Source organism: Palaemon carinicauda, chromosome 9 (genome assembly GCF_036898095.1).
Source record: "Palaemon carinicauda isolate YSFRI2023 chromosome 9, ASM3689809v2, whole genome shotgun sequence".
Lineage (NCBI taxonomy): Eukaryota > Metazoa > Arthropoda > Malacostraca > Decapoda > Palaemonidae > Palaemon > Palaemon carinicauda.
The window spans coordinates 115,607,234-115,629,499 of NC_090733.1; the positions used below are offsets into that span (position 1 = coordinate 115,607,234).

Consider the following 22,266-nt stretch of genomic DNA (forward strand, 5'->3'; position numbering starts at 1 on the left):
ATGGCATACGAAAACAGACTCTGGCAATAAACTCAAGATAACGTTGAAGAAAGACCAGTGCCAAAACATGGAAAGGACAAACCAGAATTTATCATCAGACGATGAAACAGGAAAGTACAAAGAAGCTTAAAGCAATTTAATCTTGTATTGTAAATGTATTTTACATAATATAAAAAATTCATTTCATCCACATTAAATGTAGCTACAGTTAACGTAAATGGACTTAATACTTTGAATAAGCAAATTAAAATAATAAACTTTATGTTTCTTTATAATCTAGATGTAATTTTCGTCCAAGAGCACAATATAAAAGGGGAAGGGAAATTGGAATATGTTGAAAAATACTGCAAAGTGTTGATTAATTATACACAAATTCTTAAGGGTGGAATAGCAATCTTTTTAAATAAAACATCTAATGTGGAAATTTTGAATTTTGAAAACGATACTGATGGCTATGTAATGAGTGTTAATTGTCGCTATTCAAACGTTACTGTTCAATTATTAAATGTTTATGCTCCAGCTGGGAATAGTAAGAGGAAAGAAAGGGAGAAATTGTTTAATACAGATATTTTATATTTCTTAAGGAACAATATAAGTAATATCATTATGGGGGGAGATTGAAATTCTATTACCTGTATGAGAGATTGTTCTAATTCCGATAGTGAACTTCTATCAAAGTCATTAGTAAACTTGAAAAGCAACTTGAAACTCATAGATGTTTGGAATTCATGTCATCACCAGGTGGAGTATACTTATGTTAGGGAGAATTATGGTTCAAGGCTGGATAGGTTTTATCTAAAAGATTTACATAACCATGTGGCAAATATTCAAAATATTCCTGTCAGCTGGACTGATCATTGTATTATAGTATTAGCTTTGAAATTAGAAAATGTAGCGTTGCCAGGTAAAGGGTACTGGAAACTTAATAGTAATATTCTAGATACAGATATTGTAAGAGACAATTTTCTTATGAATTGGAATAATATCAAGAGGAGCAAGGATAGAGTTGGAAATATTTTGTGTTGGTGGGAATATGCGAAAGCTCAACTGAAATCTTTCTTTATTACGTGTTCAAAGCAGATTAACCAAGCAAAATATGGGCTATTGAATCTACTGAACTACCAGTTGAAAGATGAAATAGGAAAAGGGGTATTGAATAAGGACAAGTTTTCGTTAGTGAACTCTTTGAAATTAAGAATAAATAGTATTCAAGACGAGATCTGTGAAGGAGTCAAAATTAGAGCAAAGGTGGATGATAAGTTCAAGGGTGAACAAGTTTCAGCGTACCTATTAGGGAGGGAGAAAAACTCTAAATCGTATGTAAATAAGATAAAGAGGGACGATGGTACCGAAATACTAAATCCCAAAGCTATTGCGTTAAATATAAGGGAATATTTTGAAAAACTTTTCAAAAAAGAGAAATGTCATAAGTCTTATCAAGACCTGTTTTTGAATCTAGTAGATAAAGTTATTGATGGGAATGAGAATGATATTTTAACCTCAGAAGTGACAGAGTCTGAAGTACTGAAAGCATTGAGAGGGATGAAGAACGGCAAAAGCCCGGGAATAGATGGTCTCACTGTTGAGTTTTACAAAAAGTTTTGGAAAGAAATAAAAAACGATTTTATGAGCTTAGTAAAGTTTATTTTTAAATATAAGACCATCTCTAAAATGAATAAAGGAATAATAACGCTTATACCGAAGGAAGGAGATTTAGGTTTTATTACAAACTGGAGGCCAATAACAATGCTAAACGTGGATTTTAAAATAATAGCGAAAATAATAACTAATAGGTTAAAGAATGTGTTACATTTAATTATTTCCCGCGAGCAGTTTAGTTGTGTTGATGATAGGTCAATTATCAACTTGAATTCCATCATGAGAGATATTATGATTTATGCAAATGATAATGATAAACAAGCTGCGATAATAAATTTAGACTGGTCTAAAGCTTTTGATCGTGTTGATCATGACTTTTTATATGCTATATTGAGCAACTTTGGTTTTGATCCTAGTTTCATTCAGCTAATACAAATGTTATATAAAGACGCTGAAAGTGTAGTATGCATAAATGGTAATATCTCTGATCCATTCCCTATAAAAAAATCGGTAAGGCAAGGGTGTCCATTATCCATGATTTTGTTTATTATCTACCAGGAACCCTTTTACAGGATGATGAAGATTAAGCTCGTAGAAATGTCATTGAATTTGCCAAATAATTTAAAGGTTTCTGTTCTAGGATATGCTGATGATTCTGTTATCGTAGTTACTAGTGACAAAGGAATATTAGAATGTTTTAATATAATCACAGATTATGAAAAGGCAAGTGGTGCAAATTTAAACAGAAAGAAAACTTCAATTTTAGGCATTGGGAAATGGAGAAATAAATCAGAATGGCCAATAAATGGATGTCATTATCTTCATAACTCCTGTAAAATACTAGGTGTTTATCATAGTAATAATTATCAAGATAGTGTTAATCTAAATTGGAATAATCTAGAGAGTAAGATAAACAAAGTTATAGGTATATTTAGGAATAGGAAGCTTACTGTGTTTCAAAAATGTATTGTAATTAATTGTAAAATTTTAGCAAAAACGTGGTATGTGTTACATGTATATATAGTTCCACAGGATTGTGCCAAACGAATACAGAGGAGTTTATTTAGATATTTATGGAATGGAACCTGTGAACCCATTGCAAGAAACACCGTATTTTTACCAAGGGCAGAAGGAGGGCTAGGAATAATGAATATTGTACATAAATCGAAAGCTATTATGTTCAGAACTTTTAACAAGATTTCTATGTGTAAGTGTTATGGTTTCGAGATTATGTATTATTATTGTAAAATAAAAGCTAGTGTTTTAATGGAAGCTGATAAAACTTATAGAGATTGTACTATTTTTATCACATCATATTATAGTGAGATGATAGATGTTTTAAGGAAAGTATATAATTTAAAGAATTATCCTAAGGTGTCTGTTAAAGAAATATACTGGTTACTAATGAACTGTAAAGACTATAAACCAAAGATAGTTATTGTACCCGCTTTTTAATTGGAAACAGATTTGGAAGCATGTAAATAATAAGTATATTGATAAGAACAGCAGAGATACAGTTTATAGATACGTTAATGAAATACTTAATACCAAAGATAGGCTTCATATGATGAAAATCTCGAATGAAGATAAATGTCTCTTTTGTGGATGTATTGAAAATAATATGCACATATTTTATTTTTGTCCCTCGTCAAAAAACATTCTGATTTGGTTAAAGTCAATACTAAATAGCTGTTGTAAAATTGAAACAGATAGTTTACTAAGAATTATTAAGTTAGATTTTAAGACACCATCGAAGAAAGACGAAAACACTGCAATGGTGTTAATATCAGATTTTGTAGCAGGAGTGTGGTTGGGTCGATCTTTGGGTCTTTTGGCAGACGACCCAAACCTAATAACTTATATAGTGAATAAAATGTCAAAAACCAAGTTTATATTGAGTAAAGTTTATGTGAATAAATTAGACAAGCTCTTTACCAAAGATTATGTACTTAATGCTTTTGTAAAATAAAGAATAAAAAGAAATATAAGTTACTCTATAGGATATAAGGCTTACTTACTTTGTTATTTGTAAAGGATGTAATTTATTATTATTTTATATTGTATATATGAAGTCATTGTATTGATCCTTTTGTAAAATTTAATAATAAAAAGATAAAAAAAAAACAAGAAAAAAAAATACCATCATTAGCAGTTATTTTATTGTCTTATTACCTGCCTTTTGACAGCCTCCACCCAGGCTGTTCCACCAGAGTCAACTAAATACTGGATGATGAATTAGCAAATTGGGTCATGAGGGGTTTGATAATGATTTTAGAAAAATAGCCTACATCCCCAAAGCCTCCTCTCTGGGTCTTGAGTCTCTCACTATATACAGGTTCATTACAACTGAGCTAGTTTCAACATTGCAAATATTCAGTATATCTTGGGCTTGAAATAACTGAGAGGAAAATGAAGATAATAGGAGACATTTACGTTCATTAGAGAGAGAGAGAGAGAGAGAGAGAGAGAGAGAGAGAGAGAGAGAGAGAGAGAGAGAGAGAGAGTAATATTATTATTATTATTATTATTATTATTATTATTGTTTTTATTATTCTAAAAAGATAGTTTTCATCTTATTTTCATTCTTGCATGTCCTATTAACGTTAGATTCGAAATTGGAATAGAATTTCCATACACAATAAAATCATTATTGTGAAATGTTTTAATAATGTTATATGTTTAAAAGTTTGCAAATTATGGTTCGCTTAATACTATTACCATTAAGATGTACTAGTTAATGCAGAGGAAAAAAATACTTTTTGTTTAGAGTTGAAATTTAATGATATACAGTTAGTCCATTTAGAAAATTCCTTTTCAAACATTGCGCTCAATTCCTAGTCAGCATATAATTGAGTACGAGCAAATAATGCGAATCAGATGCTCAGCGTATAATTTAATTGAATAAAAACATCGTCTGTTATTCATAATGATTGTTTTCTAATACGTCTCTTTGATCATTTGTACCATTAACCCCCAAAAATGTCATTTAACTTTCAAATTATTGTGATAGTTCAGTTTTTCGTTCTTCGCGCTCTGACACGTCACTTATAAGTGTCACCAAGCATAAGATCGTGATACCCTTTGGGAAATTCGTGATATTGTTTAAAATATTTTAAACCTTTGACATTAAGATAATTCATAGTCATTGCCAAAGGCGTATGCCATCATATGTGTGAAATTTACATATATATGGTGTAGTTCCAAAATAAAACACTATAGTACTTCAAAACAAATTCAAGGATCCTCAACGTTTCTATAAGCTACCGATAGATGTCATCAGAGGTCTTCTGTTGTATTATTATGGAATATTTCTCTGCATAGGAGTTTAATGGGATTTTAATATTTTCATATACACAATCATGTGATCTGTCTTCGACTTAACAGATGCTTTATATTAGTAAACAAACCTAAAGTCTTTATCCATAACCTATATTTTCAAGGATTCGTTAAACTTGAAAGGAAACCTTTTTAAAATCAGTAGAATTTCTAAAATTGGTGGCAACTTTTACTCAGGATGGCAAACACAAATGCCCTCGAAAATGAGGAATTTTGGCAAATTAACGACCCGTTAGTAAATTTATCCTTGGTATTAATAAGATATGAATTCTATATGTATAATTATTTCAATTGAGACATGAGATATATTCACAAATGTTAAAAATAACTTTTATCATCAACATTTGATATTAATACGCCTGATTCTTCTTCCAGCATAGACCCCGCCCCTGTGTAGTATAGCCAGAATTCGCTGAGGAATTTTCTTTCTCATATTTTTGTTATTTTGATAAAATTATATTTGAGGAGCTGATCCTATTAAATTTTGTAAGGTAGAATAAGTATTTCAGTGCAATTGAGTAACTTTATTTCTTATAGCATTTTTCAAAGAGAATTACAATAGTTATTCTGAAATATTTTCCGCTTGCTACCCTATTTCGAAATGCTATCAATAGATGTCACTACCGTGTCACTTTTGCGAAAAATATAAAACAATGGAAAATAGCTCTTATTGAAAGCCACGTGGTTGCCTGGGGCTATTCAGGTACCCGATTCTATGGAAGGTAGTGTTAACGACTCGTTAGTTAACGAGCTAATTTCCTTCTCGTCTTGTTTCAAGTGAGTATTCCTTAGATATTAAATAATTGTAATGAATATTGACATAGGACCTTTAATTTCTAAAAGAACAATTTTATTATTTCTATCTTCCTAAACTCATTTTATGTTGGTTCTTTATTATATTTAACCAGTAAGAAACATTAAAAAGCCGATATGAACTTTGATATTTCGTCAGATTACGATCACTATGATAAACTCTATTGTTAATTTGTATTAAAAGGTTTCACTGAATAATGATTTTATTAATGAACAAGGAAAATGTGACAGGTGTTTGCCTCCGGCTTCCTAATTAAACCTAAATTTTCTTAAACCAATTGCAACATACATTTTGAATTGTCTTTACAATTTTAAATAGAAATGTAACATTCTCTTGTAAAACTTCTAACTAATAATAATAATAATAATAATAATAATAAAGAACCATTGCAATCTGGTAAATTCAGAAGACAAACAGACCATTCTTGTTTAGTAATAATAATAATAATAATTATTATTATTATTTATCTTTCAATTGACGTAACATTGGAAAAACAAGTGCCTAATATTATATCCTAATATATGGTGTAGCCTGCTTCTGTTGACATTAGGGGTTTAAAGGGCACTCATGAATGGCAGAGACAAGGGACAACGACAGTGCCCTAGAGACAGACGATATATTCATATGATTAGACACCAAGACCCCTCTCCACCTAAGCAAGGACCAGGAAGGGCCAGACAATGGCTTCTGATGATCTAGCAGGTAGACCCATAGGCTCCCCAACCCCCTTATCCTTAACTCACAAGGAGGGTAAGATTATAGACACTACAGCACACTATAGAGCACAAAGGTTGAAAGGTTTAAAGGCCGCTCAGGAATGGCAGTCAAGGGACAGTGACATTGCCCTATCAAGCAGGACAATGTCCTAGAGACTGACCATATATGCATATGATCAGCACCCAAGGCCCCCTCTCCACCTAAGATAGGACCAGGGAGGGCCAGACAATGGCTGCTGATGTCTCAGCAGATGGACCTATAGACTTCCCCAAACTCCCCATCCTTAGCTCGCAAGGTGAGGTTGTAGCGACCAAAGGAACTAACGAGTTTGAGCGGAACTCGTACCCTATTTTGACAGATTGCTAGACAGAGACGTTTCCAATAGACTACCGTGACCACAAAATTGTGTTATTTTGTAACTGTAGCCAATGATTGAATGAAAGATCCCTTTTATGACTATCCTGAAACTTTGTGTGATAGTTTGACTTTCACCATGACCAAAAAGCCTTTCGTGAAAATACAAAGCTTTCCCTCCATCAGTAGTTTGCTATATATCATTTGAAATGGTTGATTGAACCCATATATTGTATAGTCTTTATGATAAGTTTTTAATAAACATCTAGAATAAATTAGACTGCAATGCTGGTAAAGAATTTAAGTAGAATTTTACAATTGATATGTAGACAGTCATACAGCAGTAAAAACCTAGAAAGGGAAAAAATGAGAGAGAGAGAGAGAGAGAGAGAGAGAGAGAGAGAGAGAGAGAGAGAGAGAGAGAGAGATTTTGGCCTCCGTCATGTTTTGTAACTATTATTTGCATAATATTCAAACTTCAATAAGTCAGTCGGAATGCCACAGATGTGTTGCTCCAACCAGAATTTTTATTTTTTTTATTTTACTTGAGATAAACGTTCCTTGTTTGATTTTATAGCCTAAATTTACTGGTGAAATTGTCATTGATTTACGAATAGCGTCATATAATAAATTTCCAAAGAGGTTCTCTTGATATTATGCTTGCGGTTACTTATGATTAAGTGACGTGTCAAAAGTCAGTAGGAGAAATTAAACGATCACAGTCATATGACGGTTAATAATTCATCTCGTTAATATTGTATGATAAAAAAAAAAATAGAAAGTATCTGATCGCTGTTAATGACTATTGCAAAATTGTCGTTTCTCATTCAGGATTGCCAATGGTAGAGTTTTGCTTGCGACGCACAACAAGTTCATTTGCAATTATTATCATACAGTTTGATAAACTGGGGAATTAATTTTTCATATCATGATTAAGTATTTCAAACTGGCGTAATCTCGTAGCCTTTTGTTTTTAACACTTGACTCATATTTTTTCCTTAATCTGATTTCGAAATATAATTTTGTCTCAAATGGTCGTAATATATTATCCACTTTTCAGGTATTGCCAGCACTACTATCATGATTACTTTCATATATTATACATTCATAAGAATTTATACTATGGACAATGTATTTACGAAATGTGATCTTCTGATTATATTGGCTCCAGTCCATCAATTCCATTGCCTGAATGTAGAACTAGGATTGTAGACAACCTTCATAAAGATTTAGTTAAAGTTCGCGCATGGTGCAAATTGTGATGCATGAAGGTGAATCTTAAACTTAGGTAGTTTTAGGTCAAGGATAGTGGCACTGGCTCCTCAACATCAAGATCTTTACATTGATAATATTTCTATAACGATATACAATTCCATAAATTCTAGGTGTAATTATTTGTTGTAAATTTACTTTTGAGACACATTCTGTCTGTTTCTTTTTCAATTGCATAGAAAAGTCGATTACTGAGAAAATCTTAAGATTTTCTCTGATCAATCTATTCTGAAGAAATTGTTTTAATTTCTTCATTCTACCTTGTTTCGAGTATTGTTCTCCTGTGTGGTCTTAGCTACTGACTATTATCTGAATTTGTTGGACAAGAACTTGCAATCTGTTAAATTTCTTGTTTCTGATCTTGATTTTAGTCTCTGTCACCGTCATTTAGTTAGATATTCCCAGAATGTGGGCTTACCATTCTGTTTATCATAATACGTCAGCAGTTAATTCCAACAGTCCTGCCTTCTCCATCTTAAGGCTCAACACAACACAGTATTTTATTAGTTTTATTCCAGCTGTGATAGGATTGTGGAATGATTTTCCTAATTTGGTGGTTGAATTGGTGGCACTTCAGAAGTTCAAACTTGCAGCAAATTATTCTATGTTGAATAGGTTGACGTAAGTTTATATATGATCGCCATTTTAACGTTGTTACAGAACTCAAAATACTTTATTTTTTTTATACATTACTTCTCTTATATATTATAATTATTTTCATAATTCCTTTCCTCACTGGGCTATTTTCCTGTTGATCTCTTGGAGCTTGTAGCATCCTGCCTTTCCAAATAGTCTTGTAGTTTAGCTCTTAATAATAGTAATGATAATATAGTCACTAGTATTTAGGCTTGGTAATCCGACTGGGAGAGATATGCGTGGTTGTATAGTTATTTGAGCCATAACGAAGGTAAAATTTCAATAATTATTAGCTCCCTATTTATTTAGAAAAACAGAGAAGCATTCTTTTCTTTGCAATGTCAAATTAGAAGATTGATAAAAAGGAAATTTAACTGTTAGGGAATTTATTCAGTTTGGTACACTATCGACATTTTAAGATCCATTAGAGTACAAAAAGTCATTCAGAAACACAGAAGTATGATAAATTTGGAAGAGAGCCCTTTAAGCATGATAGCACATTTAACACTTATCTGTATTATTGTTATTATTACAAGCCAAGCTACAACCCTAGTTGGAAAAGCAAGATGCTATAAGCCCAAGGGCTCCAACAGGAAAAATACCAGCAACTTTAAACCCTTTGTAGCTAATAATTACGTAAAACAGGCTCAGAGTAACCCCTCACTGGCATCAATCCATTGCTTCACTGACGGGATGAAGTTCATAACCATTGGCTTATTTTTCTAAGATAAGCAACACTTGCCCTCAGTTTGAAAAAAAACTGAAAGGAAAATGGAGATTTACGGGAAGGATTTATGCTATGGAATGAAATTTTAATACATTAAAAGTACTTTTGCGACAATATTGCATTGATGTCGTAGGCTTAGAAGTTTTCATCTGTTATAATTGGATAACAGTTTTGGTAATAAAATATACTGTGAATTTAGCAGATAAAGAAAGTCAAGTTCTATTTTATTCAAGTTAGAATCTAGAAGGAAATTTGTTTATGTCTGTTTCAAGTCAAAATTTGAAGTTATCATTGACATCCTTTGCTGTTCAAACTTTCTGCCTTTTCAAAATCACAATAGCCAACTGTAATATATTGATAAAAAGAGAAAATTACAAAGCTCATGCCTAACTTTTAATTTGATTAACGCAAAGTATGTCTACTATTAATGAGGATTATTTCCTTACAATGATTTTTTGTGTTGGTTATAACACCAAGATAATTTACTCAATATCATATGTTTGTGATCGTTTAGTTTCTCCTGTTGACTTTCGGCACGCCATTCATTTATCAGTATCCCCAAATATAATATCAAGAAACCCCTTTGAAAATGTTTAATCTTGATCAAAATATTCGTAACAGATGTTATCAAGATGATTTATGTATTATAAAAAGCCTTTATCATTATATGTGAGAAAATACAATGTGCGTGTTCCGTTTTCACATGAAAACACGATAGGATCTTTTAAGTTTCTTTTAGGATCCTTGATGTGACGTCAGAGCTTTCTCGTTCCTTTACTCTAAAACGTTTCTTCGAATGTGTACTTAATGAAGTGGTAATGAGTTCTTATACGAAATTGTATTTTATTAGAAACCAAATATTTTTTTCCACGCTTAATCATAATGGGAACCAGATATTTATATTCAAGAAAGTTTCAAGGTTTGTATAATTTAAAAGAAAACCTTGGTCGAATCCCGTGAGAGGTTTTAAAGCTGGCGGCAGTTTCTTGTCAAAATAGCAAACATTAATGTCACTGACAGAATAGAAATTGTAGCGAAGTAACGATTCCTTGGTAAATATATTTTCAGAATCCTAGATATATATCAATTATAGTATCTAATTTCTTTAGATATACTTGTCATATATAATCGTATACCTCAAAGATTAATTCTATCCTTGTCACGGTAGGTTCGTAATTCTGATTCCTTTTCCAGCTTAGGCTCCACCCCTATGTAGTGTTGACAGAATTACCTCAGAAATCTCCATGTTCTTTTTTCTTATTCGAAGTAAGATATTAATAAATAATCCGTTTTCATTAATCTGAATTACATAAATATGATTCTTTCTTTGAATTTTGAATCACGTAATTATTTTGGCTGAGGTTTTGAAGAAAGTTACAATAGTTTTTCAGAATACTTGACATTTGCTACTAGTTTCCAGTTTGCCAATAGATGTCACTAGCATGTCACCTTTGGAAAAAAGACAAGGTAAAGGAAACTCAACCTTATTTGAAGCCACGTGGTTGCCTGGAGCTTAGGTACGCTGTTCCAAGGAAACTTGTTCAACAAGGTAATTGTCTTTTTGTTTTGTTTTTTTCATATGATTGTTACCCCATATAAATAAAAGGCAATATTGTTATTGATTTATCTTTTGCCATTGAAGAGTCATATTACCATACATTTCACCTTTGAAGACCCGTTACTAATCAGATGTTCATGTCATAAGAAATAATTGCCTCGTTTAAATCGTTCAAATATTTCCAGCGTCGACGGCAACTCGATTATTATCTAAAGTTTGTATATATATATATATATATATATATATATATATATATATATATATATATATATATATATATATATATATATATATATATATATATATATATATATATATATATATATATATATATACTTTTTCTTTTTTTTAGGTGACCCTGCTGCGTCCATTAAAGCATATTACGCTAAGCGTTAATTTTCTACATCTAATAACTTACAAGCTGGGAAAAATTCCAGTATATGTATCATGGGCCAGCCTGTTGTATTAAAAAAAAAATACAACGTAAATTATCTTAACACTTCATATGAAAATATTAAATCATGAATTACAAAATTTGACTCATTTCTATCAGGTATTCCCATTTTACATTGAAATGACGATTATGAAAAATTGTTGTACCACTGTTAACGTCAAGATTAATTTATTTTGTAGTGACAGCCATATCAATCTGTTTTCAGGCTGAGAAGAATTTTGATTTATATCCTCTTAAGCGATTTTTTTTTAACTTTCTTCGTTATATAACGAAAGATCTTCTTAGAAAAATATCGTTGTTTATCCTTCAAAAATGATCCTTAGATCCCATTAGAAATGGTCGTTAGATTTTTCTAAAATCCGATGTTTTATGAAACACCGAGAAAATGTTATATACAGTACTGTATTGACAGAGAAAATACAATCAATATGTAAGTCGTTTGTATACAGTACAAGGTCATACAACAGCAAAATCTTTGAGACAAAAAGGTTTTTTTTTTTTTTTTTACTTTTATTAAGAAAAATACACTTTACAAGTTAATTTTTACAAGTACATATTTATAATATAAACATATATACTTTAATACTGGTTTTCCCGATGTGGTTTATAATTCTTCATTTGCATAGACTAACATTAGTCGCTTAGATAAATATTTACTTGACATAATAAAGCAAGACAGATGAAAAGATTTAGAGAGAGAGAGAGAGAGAGAGAGAGAGAGAGAGAGAGAGAGAGAGAGAGAGAGAGAGAGAGAAAAAAAAATTACACGAAAAAATGTAATTGAGACGTGATATTTAGCCTCTCCATGTAATTAACAGCATTATATTTCAATTTGAGAGGATAATTTAGATGCCAACTCGTAAAGAAGGAACTTTTCTGACTCCCATTAAACTAAGTAATATTGTCTGAGAAGTTATTATTTTTAGGTTATGGTAAAATAATAAAATTAGCACAGAAATATGTGTTGTAGTAGCTAAGAGCAGACTGAATTCTTTGTAAGGTAAAGCTTAATGCAGCCCTTGAACACCTTTGCATTTCCAGCTTGGAGCTTAATTCCCAGACAGATAAATGATGAAATGAAGTAAATGTGATGTTTATTGGGCATTGATTTTAATTTGTTATTTATATTATCATTTAAGATTTCTATGAATTTTAAATTCATACTTAATGTGTTTCAATATGCTCATAACAAATTATTATATCAATTTTAATTGACGTCAATCTGCTTCTCTTTTACACGTTCTGCGCACCATTGTAGGTATTATCAAGATATAATTGCTAGAACCTTTCGAAGACATTTTATAATTCTATAGATATTCTATAGATGGCTACCTATGTTATTTAAAAGTTTTAAATAGACCTCAGAAATAGATTTTTAACAAATGGTTCATCCAAATTTTGCTTATGGAAAGAACGATTGTTTTTTTTTATTGTTAATTTTAGCAGTCAGATAGACGTTCCAGAGCTCTATCATTTTTTTAGCCCGGAAAAAATTAGTAAGCGTGTACTGTACGTTAAGAGAATTCTTTTCATTCTTATATATAATCATACACAGAGTTTCAATTCATATGCATGAATAAGTTAGTAAACTAGTTGAAAGTAGCCATGGTGTCTATTTTAGAGTTAGATTTAAGACCCATTAAACCTTAAAGAAAGCTTTGCTCAACAGCTATCTTGATTTTCAAACTGGGCAGACGATTGCCACTCAGAATAGCAAACATTAAGATAACCAAAATGGAGGAAAAATAGAAAATTAGGTATTCATTTTCATTTGTCTAGGTAAAAGTAGGTAAAACTTTGTAATGATTTTAAATTTGGATGAGATGTTAAATAAAGACTGATTTTTTTTAAAGATAGCTTCTAAGATTGTCATGTTAGTGTTGTGAACGTGATTCGTCTTCCATCAAGGCCTCCCCCCCCCCTCTCTCTCTCTCTCTCTCTCTCTCTCTCTCTGGTATTACCAGACTGTTCAAAAGGATTTCCTATTTTAGTCGTAATAATTTTCTAAATAATTCCACAAAAAGTTATGTATGATACTTAAACTTAACTTGCATTTACCCTTCACTGCAATTTGAGATATATATGTATATTTGTATAGTATTCTTAGAAAAAACATACATTAGTTTTTTTATTAGAATTTACGACCCGTTGTCGAGGTTTATGATTGATGCCATAGATGTCACTAGTATCCAATGTTTGCAGGAAAAACCAAGTAAAGGAAAACATATCTTATTGTAAGCCACGTGGTGGCCAGTGCCCATATAGGTACGTTAATTGTCTTCTCCCCATGTTTCACAATTTAATAGTGAAACTAATTTTGTCAAATGATAATAATTAATTTGGTATTATCCTAAAGAAAACACACTTATAAGCAGTTTCTATTGGTTTAACCTTTCAAATGCATTGAAATAAGGAAGTTTTGTTTCGTTTAATCAACTTTCTTCGTCTGATCAGATTAAATAATAAGGGTCAATTTAAACTTCGATAGTTTGCAGTTTTTATAATTGATCTTGTACGGTATTCATAATTTATACATTACCTGTGCTGATAATTTTATTGTTACTAGATATATCTCATGTTAGTACCTAAACAATACATTAAGTAAAATGTGTAGATGAAAAGTCTAAACAACCATGAGGAAATTTATCTAGTAGTTGTTATGAACCAATTGAGAATATATTACTGGAAATAATTCAGATTCCTATGAAGGTTTGATGTTCTTGAAATATTGCAACGTACTTGTAGGCGATTTTTCTCTACAGATTTAGATGCAATTGCAGTCGTTGTTAGTAGTACTTTAATGGTTTTATTCGTGAGAATTAAAATAGTGGTAGTTTTTCTAGTTTTAAGGTTTACAGATTTAAAGACCGCTAATGAATGGCAGAGCCAATGGGCAGTGACAGTGCCCTAGAGACTGACCATATGTACATATAAGATCAGCGTCCAATTCCCCTCTCCACTCAAGCTAGGACCAGGGAGGGCCAAGCAAAGGGACGTTTCTAATAGGCCACCACCAGAAATATCATCGATGTGCTCTTCATGATCATATATTTTGTTCTCAAATCTGTCATTAAATATAAAAGTTTTATTAAACGAATTTATATTGATATAAAATAGGTTATTGTCTAGCTTCATATAAGCAAGAATACGTGAGATATCATAACTGGTATATATAGCATTAAGATTTCTTACAAAAATATATAATTGAAATTGTATGCTATATATTCTTAGATAATATATAAGAGTAAGTATAACTATTAATTTATACAGCCAACAGAATGACAAGTGACAAAATGCCTATGACAAGCTCTGAGAAAAAAGAAAAGAATCTTCATGGAACCATTGACTGAAATAACGGACGTTCAGACTTCAGACGGCTGAAAAGTCTATGTTGAACCTTAAAGAGTCTCAGCCTTCATTTGTGTAGCGACAGTGTTGAGAACCGGGTGACCTTAGGAATCATCAAGTTTAGAAGGTTAAGTCTGAACTGTCTGATTTATTTTCTTGTTATTTTTAACTGCGGTTATTTTTAACGATTGGTGTTTTAAAGCTGGGAATTCGTTGAACGCATAATCACGGATTATTTGAAGTATTTTAAGCGTCAAAGATTTTATTGTTCTTTATTTCTGCGAGTTCATCTATATTCAAAGGAGCGTTGTCATATGCATATATAATGTAGATTATGGACAACAATAGACTAGACTTTAATGCATTAATAAACCAGTATTAACTTTTAATATTTGCCTTTCGTTCAACAAATTGGTTTTGCGGTGCTAATTTTGAAATGTGTTGTAAATGCATTATCTTGCGTGCAGTGGCTTTCACGAATTCTTTAAAATTCGAAGAATTTGTTTGCGTCAAAAGTTCTATGCGATACTTTACTTTCTCAATCTTGCATTTTTAGATTTCTATAAAATTCTAACCATAGGCCGAGTATGGACATGCGTAATGAGGGATATCCGACTTTTCAGTGAAAATTTCTCTCTAGCTATTTTGGTGTGGGGTCCATATTCCTTAACGGAGAAATAGAAAATATATGAAATTATATATATACACACACATTATATATATATATATATATATATATATATATATATATATATATATATATATATACATACATACATACATATACATACATATACATATATTATACTGTATATATAATAAGTTTTAATTTTAAAGTACCACGGTTTGAACACCAAAGTGGGAAACTTGATAGTTATTGGAGTTAGTCATGAGCTCATCAGTGTAGAAGTCCTTGGATTATACTTTGAAATCTTGATCTACAAACTTCAGTAGAACTTCGTTAGATTACTCTGTACGAAGTTTTGAAAAAAAATTTATTCATAATTACTAGCATGTTGAGTTAAAAATCAAGATGTATAGCCTACCCTTTAACAAATCCAGAGTTCTAACTTATGTTTTAAGTACTTGAGTTTAAGTCTTTCGTAAGTAGCTGGTTGCCCTTTATTGGTTTAAACTACTTTATATATCATTCTGAATTTGTATAGGATATAATTAAATCTAATTTATCCATTTATCAGGTGAATCTACCCCATTTTTTTTATTTGATGTTTTGCCACTGGTTTTGATAATCCAAGCAACCAGTATTGTTGTTTTTGGATTATTCCATTAGGGACACGGTAATTTAGGCTACTTGTGTTGGATCGATTTAAAAAAGGCTGTAGATTGCATCTTACGGCTCTAGCAAGATTGGGAATGGTATTATTTTGGTTTCTACGTGAAATCGTATGTTGTGATTTGAGATTTATTATTAGGCAGACCTAAGAGGAACCATGGAGGTGAAATTTGTTAAATGTTATCCCCATATTACCATTTCTGAAGGTTACATTATTAGGCAAAAGGCAGTATTATTGGGATTTATTATAATTACGGACAGAAAAGGCTTTTCTAATAAAAAAAAAATAGGAGTTTCCTACCTGATATTGTTTAACCTTGCCACGCCATTATTCCTTGGGAAAATTTCTGAAGGTTAGTTTCAAAACAAAATGCAATATTATTGTTTCATCTTGCCAGGCCATTAGCCCTTAGGAATATTTCTGAAGGTTGGTTTCAAAATGAAAATGCAATGTTAATTTCACCTTGCCAGGCCATTAGCCCTTAATATATTTCCGAAGGTTGGTTTCAAAAGCAATTTGCAATATCATTGTTTAATCTTGCCAGGCCATTAGCCCTTAGGAATATTTCTGAAGGTTGGTTTCAAAATGAAAATGCAATGTTAATTTCACCTTGCCAGGCCATTAGCCCTTAATATATTTCCGAAGGTTGGTTTCAAAAGCAATTTGCAATATCATTGTTTAATGTTGCCAGGCCATTAGCCCTTAGGAATATTTCTGAAGGTTGGTTTCAAAATGAAAATGCAATGTTAATTTCACCTTGCCAGGCCATTAGCCCTTAATATATTTCCGAAGGTTAGTTTCAAAAGCAATTTGCAATATCATTGTTTAATCTTGCCAGGCCATTAGCCCTTAGGAATATTTCTGAAGGTTGGTTTCAAAATGAAAATGCAATGTTAATTTCACCTTGCCAGGCCATTAGCCCTTAATATATTTCCGAAGGTTGGTTTCAAAAGCAATTTGCAATATCATTTTTTAAGCTTGCCAGGCCATTAGCCCTTAGGAATATTTCTGAAGGTTGGTTTCAAAATGAAAATGCAATGTTAATTTCACCTTGCCAGGCCATTAGCCCTTAATATATTTCCGAAGGTTGGTTTCAAAAGCAATTTGCAATATCATTTTTTAATCTTGCCAGGCCATTAGCCCTTAGGAATATTTCTGAAGGTTGGTTTCAAAATGAAAATGCAATGTTAATTTCACCTTGCCAGGCCATTAGCCCTTAATATATTTCCGAAGGTTGGTTTCAAAAGCAATTTGCAATATCATTGTTTAATCTTGCCAGGCCATTAGCCCTTAGGAATATTTCTGAAGGTTGGTTTCAAAATGAAAATGCAATGTTAATTTCACCTTGCCAGGCCATTAGCCCTTAATATATTTCCGAAAGTTGGTTTCAAAAGCAATTTGCAATATCATTGTTTAATCTTGCCAGGCCATTAGCCCTTAGGAATATTTCTGAAGGTTGGTTTCAAAATGAAAATGCAATGTTAATTTCACCTTGCCAGGCCATTAGCCCTTAATATATTTCCGAAGGTTGGTTTCAAAAGCAATTTGCAATATCATTGTTTAATCTTGCCAGGCCATTAGCCCTTAGGAATATTTCTGAAGGTTGGTTTCAAAATGAAAATGCAATGTTAATTTCACCTTGCCAGGCCATTAGCCCTTAATATATTTCCGAAGGTTAGTTTCAAAAGCAATTTGCAATATCATTGTTTAATCTTGCCAGGCCATTAGCCCTTAGGAATATTTCTGAAGGTTGGTTTCAAAATGAAAATGCAATGTTAATTTCACCTTGCCAGGCCATTAGCCCTTAATATATTTCCGAAGGTTAGTTTCAAAAGCAATTTGCAATATCATTGTTTAATCTTGCCAGGCCATTAGCCCTTAATATATTTCCGAAGGTTGGTTTCAAAAGCAATTTGCAATATAATTTTTTAACCTTGCCAGGCCTAATGGCCTGGCAAGATTAAAAAATTATATTGCAAATTGCTTAGGAATAATTCTGAAGGTTGGTTACAAAATGAAAATGCAATGTTAATTTCACCTTGCTAGGCCATTAGCCCTTAATATATTTCCGAAGGTTGGTTTCAAAAGCAATTTGCAATATCATTTTTTAATCTTGCCAGGCCATTAGCCCTTAGGAATATTTCTGAAGGTTGGTTTCAAAATGAAAATGCGATGTTAATTTCACCTTGCCAGGCCATTAGCCCTTAATATATTTCCGAAGGTTAGTTTCAAAAGCAATTTGCAATATCATTGTTTAATCTTGCCAGGCCATTAGCCCTTAGGAATATTTCTGAAGGTTGGTTTCAAAATGAAAATGCAATGTTAATTTCACCTTGCCAGGCCATTAGCCCTTAATATATTTCCGAAGGTTAGTTTCAAAAGCAATTTGCAATATCATTGTTTAATCTTGCCAGGCCATTAGCCCTTAGGAATATTTCTGAAGGTTGGTTTCAAAATGAAAATGCAATGTTAATTTCACCTTGCCAGGCCATTAGCCCTTAATATATTTCCGAAGGTTGGTTTCAAAACAATTTGCAATATCATTGTTTAATCTTGCCAGGCCATTAGCCCTTAGGAATATTTCTGAAGGTTGGTTTCAAAATGAAAATATAATGTTAATTTCACCTTGCCAGGCCATTAGCCCTTAATATATTTCCGAATGTTGGTTTCAAAAGCAATTTGCAATATCATTTTTTAATCTTGCCAGGCCATTAGCCCTTAGGAATATTTCTGAAGGTTGGTTTCAAAATGAAAATGCAATGTTAATTTCACCTTGCCAGGCCATTAGCCCTTAATATATTTCCGAAGGTTGGTTTCAAAAGCAATTTGCAATATCATTTTTTAATGTTGCCAGGCCATTAGCCCTTAGGAATATTTCTGAACGTTGGTTTCAAAATGAAAATGCAATGTTAATTTCACCTTGCCAGGCCATTAGCCCTTAATATATTTCCGAAGGTTGGTTTCAAAAGCAATTTGCAATATCATTTTTTAATCTTGCCAGGCCATTAGCCCTTAGGAATATTTCTGAAGGTTGGTTTCAAAATGAAAATGCAGGTTCAGGTTCAGGTTCAGGGGTGAGGCATAGCCTTCACAACGGCGCCTCTGTGTCTTTTAGTTTTGTGTGCTCCTTATTTTCACTAGTTTTTCTCTTTTCATCCACATTTGTTGTAGTATACTTTTCTTATTTTCAATATTCTCTTCACAAAAAAAGGAATTTTCCAACTGTTTGTGCACTATCTTCTTTGTATGGTTGTTGGAGTTCAATTGCTTTTATTCTTATATCACTAAACTGTGGACAATATAATATAAAGTGGTTAGCATTTTCTTCTACATCACAGAATACACAGTTAATATTTCCATCTTGGTGTCTGTTTCTTATATTCAAGCCCTATGAGTTTGTCCTTGCTCTAAATAATAAAATTGATGAAAATGTATTGTCATACACTTCCTCCTCCTTGATTTCACTTTTCCAGTTTTTATACAAAATTAAACTCTCCTTACACTCCATTTCACTCTTCCATTTGCAATGTTAATTTCACCTTGCCAGGCCATTAGCCCTTAATATATTTCCGAAGGTTGGTTTCAAAAGCAATTTGCAATATCATTGTTTAATCTTGCCAGGCCATTAGCCCTTAGGAATATTTCTGAAGGTTGGTTTCAAAATGAAAATGCAATGTTAATTTTACCTTGCCAGGCCATTAGCCCTTAATATATTTCCGAAGGTTGGTTTCAAAAGCAATTTGCAATATCATTGTTTAATCTTGCCAGGCCATTAGCCCTTAGGAATATTTCTGAAGGTTGGTTTCAAAATGAAAATGCAATGTTAATTTCACCTTGCCAGGCCATTAGCCCTTAATATATTTCCGAAGGTTAGTTTCAAAAGCAATTTGCAATATCATTGTTTAATGTTGCCAGGCCATTAGCCCTTAGGAATATTTCTGAAGGTTGGTTTCAAAATGAAAATGCAATGTTAATTTCACCTTGCCAGGCCATTAGCCCTTAATATATTTCCGAAGGTTAGTTTCAAAAGCAATTTGCAATATCATTGTTTAATCTTGCCAGGCCATTAGCCCTTAATATATTTCCGAAGGTTGGTTTCAAAAGCAATTTGCAATATAATTTTTTAATCTTGCCAGGCCTAATGGCCTGGCAAGATTAAAAAATTATATTGCAAATTGCTTAGGAATAATTCTGAAGGTTGGTTACAAAATGAAAATGCAATGTTAATTTCACCTTGCCAGGCCATTAGCCCTTAATATATTTCCGAAGGTTGGTTTCAAAAGCAATTTGCAATATCATTTTTTAATCTTGCCAGGCCATTAGCCCTTAGGAATATTTCTGAAGGTTGGTTTCAAAATGAAAATGCGATGTTAATTTCACCTTGCCAGGCCATTAGCCCTTAATATATTTCCGAAGGTTAGTTTCAAAAGCAATTTGCAATATCATTGTTTAATCTTGCCAGGCCATTAGCCCTTAGGAATATTTCTGAAGGTTGGTTTCAAAATGAAAATGCAATGTTAATTTCACCTTGCCAGGCCATTAGCCCTTAATATATTTCCGAAGGTTAGTTTCAAAAGCAATTTGCAATATCATTGTTTAATCTTGCCAGGCCATTAGCCCTTAGGAATATTTCTGAAGGTTGGTTTCAAAATGAAAATGCAATGTTAATTTCACCTTGCCAGGCCATTAGCCCTTAATATATTTCCGAAGGTTGGTTTCAAAACAATTTGCAATATCATTGTTTAATCTTGCCAGGCCATTAGCCCTTAGGAATATTTCTGAAGGTTGGTTTCAAAATGAAAATATAATGTTAATTTCACCTTGCCAGGCCATTAGCCCTTAATATATTTCCGAAGGTTGGTTTCAAAAGCAATTTGCAATATCATTTTTTAATCTTGCCAGGCCATTAGCCCTTAGGAATATTTCTGAAGGTTGGTTTCAAAATGAAAATGCAATGTTAATTTCACCTTGCCAGGCCATTAGCCCTTAATATATTTCCGAAGGTTGGTTTCAAAAGCAATTTGCAATATCATTTTTTAATGTTGCCAGGCCATTAGCCCTTAGGAATATTTCTGAACGTTGGTTTCAAAATGAAAATGCAATGTTAATTTCACCTTGCCAGGCCATTAGCCCTTAATATATTTCCGAAGGTTGGTTTCAAAAGCAATTTGCAATATCATTTTTTAATCTTGCCAGGCCATTAGCCCTTAGGAATATTTCTGAAGGTTGGTTTCAAAATGAAAATGCAGGTTCAGGTTCAGGTTCAGGGGTGAGGCATAGCCTTCACAACGGCGCCTCTGTGTCTTTTAGTTTTGTGTGCTCCTTATTTTCACTAGTTTTTCTCTTCATCCACCTTTGTTGTAGTATACTTTTCTTATTTTCAATATTCTCTTCACAAAAAAAAAATTTTCCAACTGTTTGTGCATTATCTTCTTTGTATGGTTGTTGGAGTTCAATTGCTTTTATTCTTATATCACTAAACTGTGGACAATATAATATAAAGTGGTTAGCATTTTCTTCTACATCACAGAATACACAGTTAATATTTCCATCTTGGTGTCTGTTTCTTATATTCAAGCCCAATGAGTTTGTCCTTGCTCTAAATAATAAAATTGACGAAAATGTATTGTCATACACTTCCTCCTCCTTGATTTCACTTTTCCAGTTTTTATACAAAATTAAACTCTCCTTACACTCCATTTCACTCTTCCATTTGCAATGTTAATTTCACCTTGCCAGGCCATTAGCCCTTAATATATTTCCGAAGGTTGGTTTCAAAAGCAATTTGCAATATAATTTTTTAATCTTGCCAGGCCATTAGCCCTTAGGAATATTTCTGAAGGTTGGTTTCAAAATGAAAATGCAATGTTAATTTCACCTTGCCAGGCCATTAGCCCTTAATATATTTCCGAAGGTTGGTTTCAAAAGCAATTTGCAATATCATTGTGTAATCTTGCCAGACCATTAGCCCTTAGGAATATTTCTGAAGGTTGGTTTCAAAATGAAAATGCAATGTTAATTTCACCTTGCCAGGCCATTAGCCCTTAATATATTTCCGAAGGTTGGTTTCAAAAGCAATTTGCAATATCATTTTTTAATGTTGCCAGGCCATTAGCCCTTAGGAATATTTCTGAAGGTTGGTTTCAAAATGAAAAT

At 32.2% G+C, this 22,266-nt stretch overlaps 1 long non-coding RNA gene across 5 annotated transcripts in view; it reads left to right on the forward strand.

Annotated features, from left to right (window-relative positions):
• LOC137647070 (uncharacterized) overlaps window positions 1–22,266 on the forward strand; it is a 138,149-nt gene that overhangs the window by 66,323 nt on the left and 49,560 nt on the right. Inside the window, exon 1 of one of the 5 annotated variants that reach the window (XR_011045526.1) lies at window positions 5,689–5,712. The exons of 1 other annotated variant lie outside the window; for it this stretch is intronic. This is a non-coding gene — a long non-coding RNA (uncharacterized lncRNA). Of the gene's footprint in view, window positions 1–5,688; window positions 5,713–10,915; window positions 11,005–14,796; window positions 14,943–22,266 lie in introns of those variants that run through there. 3 more of the 5 variants (XR_011045523.1, XR_011045524.1, XR_011045522.1) reach the window with 3 other exon arrangements.